We start from the raw sequence: 10,708 nt of genomic DNA, 5'->3' as shown, positions 1-10,708 counted from the left end.
CCTACTCCGTCCTTGTCCAGGTCTCTGATATCTTCCATCTCGGATCATTCCCCGTCCCCGTCCCTGATTTCTTGGGCTGGAGCCTGGGCCTGGGCCTGGGCCTGGGCCTGGGCGTACTTCTTCCAACCTCAGGGGTTCAGGACACTCCCGCTTCCAATGACCCTCCTTCTTGCAATTTGCACATTGATTCCTTCCCAGTGGTGGATTCCTTCCCCGCCCTCTTCCTCCATTTAAGGGGCGGTAGTCTTGCTTCACTGCTGTGGCTAGCATTACCATCTTTTCCTTCTGCCACTTCTTCTTCTCTTGTTTCTCAGCCTCATCCCTATTCCGATAAACTCGGCGTGCAATGGCCATAATTTGGCTCATCAGCATCCCTTCCCATCCTTCTGATTTCTGAATTTTCTTACGAATGTCAGAAGCGCACTGGGCCACAAATGTAGCAGTAATCATTCTGCTGTTTTCAGGGGCTTCAGGGTCAAAAGGAGTCCATATACGATAGGCTTCTTGCAGCCTCTCTAAAAAGTCTCCTGGACTCTCATTTGGTTTCTGTTCTACTTCTGAGACTTTAGACATATTAGTGGGCTTCTGGCATGCCCTGCGGATACCTTGCACAAGCGTCTGGCGGTAGGTGGTAAGCCTGGCCAGGTGAATTACATTGTTTGGATCCCAATTAGGATCTTCCAAGGGAAAGTTGTCTTGGAGATGACGGTCAATATTAAAAATATTTCCCACTCTGGCCTGCTCACGCAAATATATCTGTGCCTTTTCAATTATGTCTCTCCTTTCCTCAGTGGTGAACAGAGTATTCAGGAGCTGGCGGCAATCTGTCCAAGTAGGACTATGAGTATTTATTATTGAAGTCACCAAGTCCATCATAGCCTGAGGTTTTTCTGCGAAAGATGGGGTGTGTGTTTTCCAATTCATCAGATCTGTAGTCGTGAATGGAATATATTGCAGGGTCGAAGTTCGAGGTGGCCTTGGTCCAGGTAGCCCGTTAACCAGCACAGGCTCCTCAAGTGCATCAAATACTCTTCTGAGAGGGGCTACTACGTGATCTTTCTCTTCGCTTTGCTCTAGGGGCCTTAAATCATAGGGGATGGTATTTGTCCCAAGGCGTTCTTTTAGCAGCTTTATACGCCTGGCTGTATTGCTTGCTGACCGATTAAGGTCTCCCTGTAACTTCTGTAATAATTCTCTAGGACTTGGATGTACAGGGGTTTGGGGTAGGCAATCAGTTGTTTCACTAAAAGAGACTGTAGATGGAGTTCTACTGGGACTCACAGATGGAATAACCACTTCTGCTTGGGCTTTATTATAGGCCTCCAATGCCTCCTGAAGATATTTATCATAATCTATCAAGGAATCAAGTTCTGTGACTCCAGCCCCATTATTCATTCCACTTTCTTGCCTTGGGGTTACAACTGGTGGAGTGTTTGGATTAGGCTCCCTTCGATGTGGAGCATAGGGTGGAGGTGGAAGCAGCTCTTCCTCTGGTCCCTCAAAAATGGGTTTGAGTTTATTTGGCAAGATTCCTTTTCTAGCTTCGGCTTTTACAGCCAATAATTTGCATCGTTGGACTTTGCATTCCCTTATCCATGGAGGATTTTTATTTAATGTGCTCAGCCAGGAATCTATATATGAAAATTGTTCTGGGCACCCTCCAATTTCTTTGGCGATGTTAGACCAAAGTTTGCTTACTAAATTTATATCAAAAGTTCCCTGAGATGGCCATCCAGTATTTTGCTTCGGCCACTCTAATTCACATAACGTTCTCAGGCGCTCTGGCGTCATTTTGACTCCATACGCCCCTGAGAAGGCTTTCTTAAAATTATTTAACATACATTCAAGAGGTGTATTTTCCCCTTTTGAACCCCCAACTCCCATTGTATGGCCCTGTGAAGTATCCACTCAGTCACTCACACACACGCTTCGTGGGGTTTCTTGCCCAGATGGAGTCGCCTCACTGGGAACCGAAGTACTACCCACTCCACACTCAGGTCAGCTACAGATTGCTCTGTACTTTCTCACACATACAATGCGCTGGATACTTCACCACACACTACCTCCCAACTTCCCCTTTTCCCCCACCAGACCACCATCTGATATACCCAACCACCTAGCGTACTCAGTTCCCACTTACTGAGACGCAGAAGTTTGATCAAGACTTCTCTTCCTCCCAATTAATTGGAGGGCCAAAAATCCCTTTGTGCACTTACCCCTGGTTGGTTCCGTTTCCCCCCGGTCCGTCGCCGCCAGTGAGCAGGGTATCAGACAGACGAGACTTCTGCGTTCCCCCTGGAAAAATTTACCAGTGCGCGCTTGGGTAAGCAGTTTAGAGATCCTCTCTCTTGTACCCTGCTCAGTAGAGCGAAGGGGCTGCGTTCCAGCAGACCACTTATCCGAGTCACAGGGCACCATAAAATGTAGCACCCTGCTTGTGGTTAACGCTTAGCTGGAATGAAATATTCAACGCAGCAATAGAGAATTTAAAATAATTATTTATTTGTCAGACAAATAAATGAGAGGCACAGTGGTATATGGTTACCAAGCTCTGGCCTGGCCTCCTGCCATTATGGCCAGCACTTATATTCCCTTAATCCAGCCCCCTTTGCTCCTCCTTGGGCTGCCTCTGTCCAATCAGCCTGGTTGGATTTCCTATTGGCTGATTGCTATAACCAATCACAAAAAGATACACCCATATCCTTCTGTCCTTATAAGGAACACAAACAGCTATATATTGTTACATCTATAAATGACAAAGAAGTAGTAATATATCTTACATGTGTCTCAACAAGGAATCTTAATTACCAGCTCACCTCTTGCCCTCCTTGCCCTATTGCCTTCTAAAACAAATGGTTAATCTTAAATTTTTATCTTAAACATATGTCAAGGATCTTGAGTTTCACATCAACATTGAAAGATCTCCTTCATTTGAAGGTTTCTAAACAAATGTCTGGCAGCTAATATATCAGGACAGCATTTGATGGCGTCTTCTTGTCTGGCAAGAGGGCTAAACTGCTGGCTGACTTAATTCCAGGATAAATACAACTCTTCTAGCATTTGTTAAATCCTTTGCATAATTACATTTAAGCCAACATATTTAATACACAACACAGATAGCCTCTTAAAAGGAATAAGGCCTTTTTAAAGTAGAGAGAGAAAGAAAGAAAAGGACTCAGTTTAAAACAGTTTCAGAAGAAACCTCTTCAAAAGAAGCCTCTTCAGTTTACACTTCCCCCCCTTCTCCAGCTGCTTCAGCCAGCTGCTTTGTTTCCATTAGCTCTTCCCAATATTTATTGTCCTTAAACTCTCTCAGTTTAAGAAAGAAACAACTTTAAAAGACTTCCCAAAAAAATGCTTTCTTTCTACCAGCTAGATGTTTCTCCATTTGGTTTTTAACCTTTTTAACCTTGGAAAGAAGATCTGGCTAATTTTACTGGGAGGCACATCAATATTTTATTATTTACCAACTATTAATTATGTTTATCTCTGCCTTTTTATCTTCTATAACATGTAGGGTCAATGTCCTGCTCTTAGTCTGTATTTTCAGCTTTTACGACTTTGAGAATTGCTTTCTGCTATCAATCAAAAGGGGCCCCTTGTCTAGGAAAACAGTGCCAGTGTTTTCTTAAGCAGCTAGCCTTCTTGCCTGGCATGAATACTTTTGAAAATCTACTTTTGAAAATCTAAGCCCTCTTTAATATACAAGTCCTGATCAAACATTAATAAAATGCAGGCTTATGCCTGATGCCTCACAGCCTCACACCTAGATTTTTCGGTAACATTGGAGTAGCTAGACCTCACACTGACGAAAGAAAGCCACGCTCCATCCCGCAGCCTTAATACTCCCTTTCAATATTTTATCCGCCCTGTAACTTTAGCTTGTTCCCTTTAAGCAATGGACACCTCCAGTTTTGGCCTTCTGTTAGCCAGCTACCTTTGAGTGCAATGTGGGTGTGGGCGTTGTTGCAATCAACAGCCAATGTGTAATTCCAATTTGTGCTTCGAGTCTACAGGGAGGATTCCAGCTCCTTGCTGTTTCAAGGCCAGACAGTGAAGAATCAAGCTCTTATGTATTTGCTAATAGAAATGGCAAAGCTTTTCGATTAAGCTGATGCACAGTCTCTGAACTGTTGCTTAGGGGAGCCGGAGAGCAGAGAGAGAGGGTGTTTAAACTGGATTAAATTGTTAATTTCTTTGATCACTTGTTTTGTTTGCCTTCATCTGGCACACAGGGCTACGTGTTGTTCTTTGTTCTGCCAGTGAACAAAACAAAAGAAAAACTCGGAGCAACTTCTCAGGCTCTTAATTTCAAGTTGGCATTATAGAACCCCAGTGCAATAAATGCTGTATTATAAAAATTTGGGCAGCGGTGTGGGAAGGATCATGATTCAGGGGTAGTGCACGAGATTCTCATGCAGAAGCACCCAGGTTCAGTCTCAAAGAAATGATCAAGTAGTGGGGGGGGGGGGCACTGCCTGAGATCCTGAAAAATTCCAGCCGATAGGAGCAGGAAATAGGGAGCTAGATGGATGAATAGTTTGACCTGGTAAAAGTTGTATTCAGGATTCTCTTGTATGATAGTAGAGACAAGAGAGGATGAGACATACATAGAATCCTAGATTTGTGGGGCTGGAAGAGATCCCAAGGGCCATATCTAGTCCTACCCCCTATAATGTAGGAATCTCAGCTAAAGCATCCATGACAGATGGCCACCCAACCTCTGCTTAGAAATCTCCAAGGAAGGAGAGTACACAACCTCCTGCGGGAGACCGTTCCACTGTCCAGCTCTTACTGTCAGGAAGAGGGAGCTATGGGGCAGAAGAGGGGCAATTAAAAGCCTTAAACACCTGCTATTCCAGGAGCAATGAGCCCACCACATGCCATTGGCCTACGATGACCACCTTCCCTGACCATTAGCCAGGCTGACTGTGGCTGGTGAAAGCAGGAACATAGGAATGTTCCTTACAATGAATTGGATGTTCGGTCTATCCAGTCTCAGTATTGTCTGCACTGACTGGCAGCGGCTCAATGCCGGGGATTGAACCTGAGACCTTCCCCATCCAAGACTGATGTTCTATTACTGAGCTATAGCCCGGACTCTGCAACAATGGCAAAGAAAAAACGCTTTATATGCGTTGTTTATGCATGCTAACACTGTCACACCAGATGGCGCTGTGGAGTTCCGTGTTTCCTTACCCGATTTCTCATACAGTTTGCAACGCGTTTCACTGAAACGCTTCTTTGATGTGTCTAGATCCTTCTCCTATGACATCTGTGGGGCCACAGGTTTCCCTGTAGTATCCTAATCAGCTTCAATAATACACACGCTTCTGAATACTTTGGGACCAGGGACTAAAGCATGGGTAGGCAAACTAAGGTCCAGGGGCCGGATCCAGCCCAATCGCTTCCTAAATCCGGCCCATGGATGGTCTGGGAATCAGCTTGTTTTTACATGAGTAGAATGTGTCCTTTTATTTAAAATGCATCTCTGGGTGATTTGTGGGGCATAGGAATTTTTTCTTTTTTTTTCCAAAATATAGTCCGGTCCCCCACAAGGTCTGAGGGACAGTGGACCGGCCCCCTGTGAAAAGGTTTGCTGACCCCTGGACTAAAGTATGGTTTGAAAGTGTGTGTAGGTGTGTGTGTGTGCTTGTGTGTGAGAGAGAGAGAAGGAGGGAGAGAGAAAATCGGCTATTTTATTTTATTTTTTGCAAACACAACAGTATTTTAATAAGAAGTCAGTATTTTAATAAGAAGACAATTCGGAAGCAGAGCCAGGGGTATACCTATCTGAAGATGGAGATTTATGGTTTAATTCTGATTCAGGCTTATTCATCACTGGCTGAAGGATGGGCCGAGCTTTGCACTGAGAAATGATTCAGTTATGAAAAATGGATTCCATTTAAAAGACCGTATCTAAGATTTGCTTTTGCTGTAGGCGCTCAAGCCTTGCTTTCCTTTGCCCCAGCACATGGCCTGCGGTTCTAATGAACACAGGAGGAAACTGGCCATAATCTAGTAAGGGGTTCATACCAATCCTTTTCTCCCTGGGGGCTGGCGAATCGTAGGCCTATAAAAGACGTGGAGGTCATCTAATTCAGCTGCATGCATGCAGACCAGTGTGATGTATTCGGGGGGGAAATACAGTTAGATACGAAGCTGCGCATCTAGTTTGGAATCCTGTTGTTACTTAAGGCCAAGTAAAGCCATTAAGTTGAACTGTGTTTCCTAAACTTTTTTGTAGCTGGAGTACTTCTGGTTTTAAGAGGGATATGCTACTCTTACAGCCAATTTTTTGAACATTTTGCATTCCCCCCTGAGAACTCAGGCATATTTTGCTCATTCGGGTAGAGCAGAAAATGGTATCTGTCCCACACTCCTAAGAGGTATAGATTTGGAAAGTGCTTTTCCCCTCAAAAAATGTTTTTCACTCTCATTTTGACTCAAGAAAACCACCTTTTTATAGTTCTAATTGGGGAAAAATAAATACAGTAAATGGACAAAAGGACAAAGATTCACAAAATGTTTAGGGGTATGCGTCCCCCCAGAAAAAAGCACTGGACTTGGGTGTGTGGAGAGTGTTATATGACGTTAACTGTGCTTAGTTTTTTTTAAAGTTACTGTTTTGTTACTGTTGCAAATAATGTTTTATATATTATAAATGCCGTATTGATTTTTTAATCATATAATATGATTTTTGCTGTAATTGTGACGATCAGCTTATTTTTTAGTTGCTGTTTTGTTAGTAGTGTTTTATTGATGATTTGTTAATTATTTTATATGATTCATGCGATGTACTGTTCTGTTTTGTTCTGTTACTGTTATTGATTGATTGTAAGCCGCTTTGATATTCATTTGAATGAAAAGCGGCATAGAAATAAAATAAATAAAAATCAAATCAAACAGGGTTAGCACTATGTGCAAGAAATCTCCCTTGCCAGCATTATTAGACCTTCCCTCCAGGCATAGACAAACTTGGCCAGCCAGATGTTTTGGGACTACAATTCCCATTGTCCCTGACCACTGGACCTGTTAGCTAAGGATGATGGGAGTTGTAGTCCCAAAAATATATGGAGGGCCAAGTTTGGTCATGCCTGCTTTAGGCCAAGAGTAGCTAATATGGTGCCCCCCAGATGCTGAACTACAACTCCCAACCAGCCAATAGGTAGAGATGATGGAGGTTGTAGTCCAACACCTGGAGGTAACTGCGTTGGCTGCCCCTGCCGTCAGCTCACCAGTGCGAACCTGTGAACAGCTGCAAGCCACACAACCCAGCATAACAGGAGGACCCAGTGGCAATGAAATGCAAAATGTGCAGCCTACAGCAATTCAACTAAAGCTTAAAATGTATAGAAATTAGAGATTGCTGCTTAGAAGCTACCAGTTTAGAAATTATAAGGAAAATCGCTTCCATCACTTTTGGCTTAAATCAGGATAGTGTGTGTTTTATCAAGTACTTTGTGAATTTTATTTCCCTCTGACCTCTCTGTTTGCCCCTTCCCACCCAACCATGCGTATACCAGCAACTCAGGAAAACACTTGGAACTGCAGTTTGTTAAGGGTGCAGAGAAGTGTAGCTCTCTTTGGGAGAAGTCATGCACCTTAAATGTGTGTTGAATGTGCTTTAAACCAGTGTTTCCCAACCACTGTTCCGCGGCACACTAGTGTGCCGCGAGATGTTGCCTGGTGTGCCGCGGGAAAAATTAAAAAATTCAAAAGATTTTTTTTTTAAGTCAAATTTTCGATTGGGGCGTCGTCACTAGATGACCCCTGGGGTTCCCTCCCTCCCTCCCGCTCTGCGCCTCCCTCCTCCTCCGGGGAGGCCCTTCCTAGCTCTCGGCCAAGGCTTGGCGGCTGCCACTCACTCACTCGCTCGCCCACCCGTCCCTCCATCCCTGCACCCGGCCTCTCCCCCTCTGTCCCTGGTGCGGGGGCTGCCGGGATCCGTAGTCCCCTCGCCCTTGGGCTCCGCGCCCGCGCGGGGTGCGCGAACTACGTTTCCCAGCGTGGCCTGGCGGGCCAGCCGTTTTGTTTGAAGCGCTCTTCTCCCGGCCATGGAATGAGCGCAGCGGCGGCCGGGCGGGCAGGGGCTCTTCCGCGCAGACCCTGCGCAGCCTGCCTGCGCCCCCGCGGAGATCGGGCGGCAGGATGGAGCCCGGGGATCCCCGCGGAGGCGGAGCGGCGGAGGCGGAGGCTGCCCCCCAGGTAGGGCTGCGTCGGGGGGGTTTTATTTTTGCAATGCTGCATCCGCGCCGGGGGGGACGCATCGGACCGCGGGGAGACCCCTTGGCGGGCGTGCAAGGCAATGCATGCGTGCAGGCGTTGCATGGAGTGCAGTGCAATGCAATGGCAACGCGGCGCCCTGCATGCAGGCATGCAACTTCCACCGGCACTCCAGACTTGGCAGGTGAGGGGGGTCCCCAGTGGGCGACAGAGAGAGCCGGGAGGGCGAAGGGGAGCCGGGGGGAGCAGCGCTGCGCTGCTCCCCGAGCCGAGCCCGGGGGGAAACTTCGGCATCGTTGCGCCGGGTGTTGGAAGCGGAGGCTGGCGGGGGCCCCTCACCTGCAAAACCTGGTTGCCTCTCATATATTTCGTGCATTGCATTCATCGCACGCTTTCTCCTCCAAGGAGCTCCCGGGGGCACGCGTGGTTCTCCCCGTGTTATCCTCGCAACAACAGCCCTGCAAGGTGGGTCAGGCGAGTGGCCCAAGGGAGCACCCAGGGATTGTCCTGGCCAGGTGGGGTGATTTGAACCCTGCTCTCTGCCCGGTCTTCGTCCTCATTTAGCCCCCACATGTGCATGACTGTGCATGACTGAGGTTTTCCCCCCTCGTCTTGGCTATGGTGTGAGTCTGTGCTGTTAATTAATGGGGTTCTGCCTTCGGAGAAGATGAGCCAGCCCTCAAGGAGGTGATTATGTAATTTGCTAGCAATTCATGTCCCTCCCGGCGTGACGCTGCGCGCTGACGTCACGGGGCTGTAATGGTGGTGTGCCTCGAGGTTTTTTTCATGAAACAAGTGTGCCTTTGCCCAAAAAAGGTTGGGAAACACTGCTTTAAACATTTGGTGTGGCTCTGCAGTATGTATCTGAGCAGAAGGGAACCTTTGCTGCACTACAACTCCCATCATCCCCAATCGTTGGCCATGCTTGCTAGAGCTGTTGGGAGTTGTAGTTCTGCAACATCTGGAGGACCAAAGGTTCCCCCGTACCAGATGAAGTGGACTCTCGTTCATGAAAGTCCTTGTGCCATAATAAAGTTGTTTGCCTTTAAGGTGCTACAAGACTCTTTGCTGCAATAGACTAACATGCTGGCCACTCGTCTGGAAACTGTTAAAACCGTCCTAGCATTGCTAAGCTAATTAACACGTGTAGTGAAGTAAGGAATAGGGAAATTAACCTTATCATATGCTTTCATTTTTTTTTTTAAGTGTTGATGTTCATTTTAATGCAGCATTTTACAGCATTTTATGTGACTGCTTTGTATGCACTGCCTTGGTTAGCAGAAGCTGAAAAGAGGCATAGAGATCTTGAAAACAAACCAGTAAAGGTTGTAGCTTTGGGGCTGTCTGGAGTCACCCAACCCCAGGTGGGCAGGGAGAAAGTCATCCCCATCACTTTGAACTTTTCAGTCCTCAGCTGCCTTGCAGGATATCTTTGGGAGAAGAAAACACTACACAAATCTGGAGTGAAGTCTCTAAGATGGTTGGATGAGGCCTTGTATGCCTCCTTCTAGCAACCCCTGCAGCCAAGCTGGTGCCAAACATATTGCTCTGCTTTCCTTTGGACCACATCAGTGAGGCCGAGAGGAGGGTCAACATCTGGGCAACCCAGGACCCCCAAACACACTTCCTAGGCTTGTGTCCCAAGAAGAAGAAGAAGAAGAAGAAGAAGAAGAAGAAGAAGAAGAAGAAGAAGAAGAAGAAGAGTAGTAGTAGTAGTAGTAGTAGTAGTAGTTTGGATTTGATATCCCACTTTATCACTACCCAAAGGAGTCTCAAAGCGGCTAACATTCTCCTTTCCCTTCCTCCCCCACAACAAGCACTCTGTGAGGTGAATGGGGCTGAGAGACTTCAAAGAAGTGTGACTGGCTCAAGGTCACCCAGCAGCTGCATGTGGAGGAGTGGGGAAGTGTACCCGGTTCACCAGATTGCGAGTCCACCACTTTTAACCACTTCACCACACTGGCTCTCAGTGTGACCTGAGGAGGTCACTTTGGTGCTGCTAACACAGCAGTTTGAATAAATTAAAAAAATATACCCAGAACAAACTTAGTTGGTCTCTAAGGTGCTACTGGAATTTTTTTAAAATCATTTCGACTGCGTCAGACCAACATGGCTACCTACCTGAATCTAGAATCACAGCAGTTTGACTTCACCCCCATTGTCTCTTGAGAGAGATGGATCCCAACAATTGAGATCTGCCCTCAGAACAAGCCTGTTTGAGGGATGGAGAGAGGAACAAGCAAATAAGATGCTAATTCTGTGAGTCAGGAGATCTGTTTGGAATACCTTAAATGGGTATCAGTCTCCTTCTCTCCTAGGGACAGCCCGGTGGGGAAATTACCTGGGTACTTGACTATCTGGTGCGTAAGTAGGATAATTCCTCATTTGCTCATGTTTAGACATTCAGATGTCCCCCCCCCCCCGCAAGAGATGTTAAGCACGCCTTTTAATCTGGAATGTACAACTTTTAAATGCTGGATAA

The sequence above is a fragment of the Podarcis liolepis genome (assembly GCF_965112155.1).
Source record: "Podarcis liolepis genome assembly, chromosome: 10".
Taxonomy (NCBI): domain Eukaryota; kingdom Metazoa; phylum Chordata; class Lepidosauria; order Squamata; family Lacertidae; genus Podarcis; species Podarcis liolepis.
The sequence above is the reverse complement of the archived record's forward strand: the minus strand, read 5'-3'. Positions refer to the sequence as shown.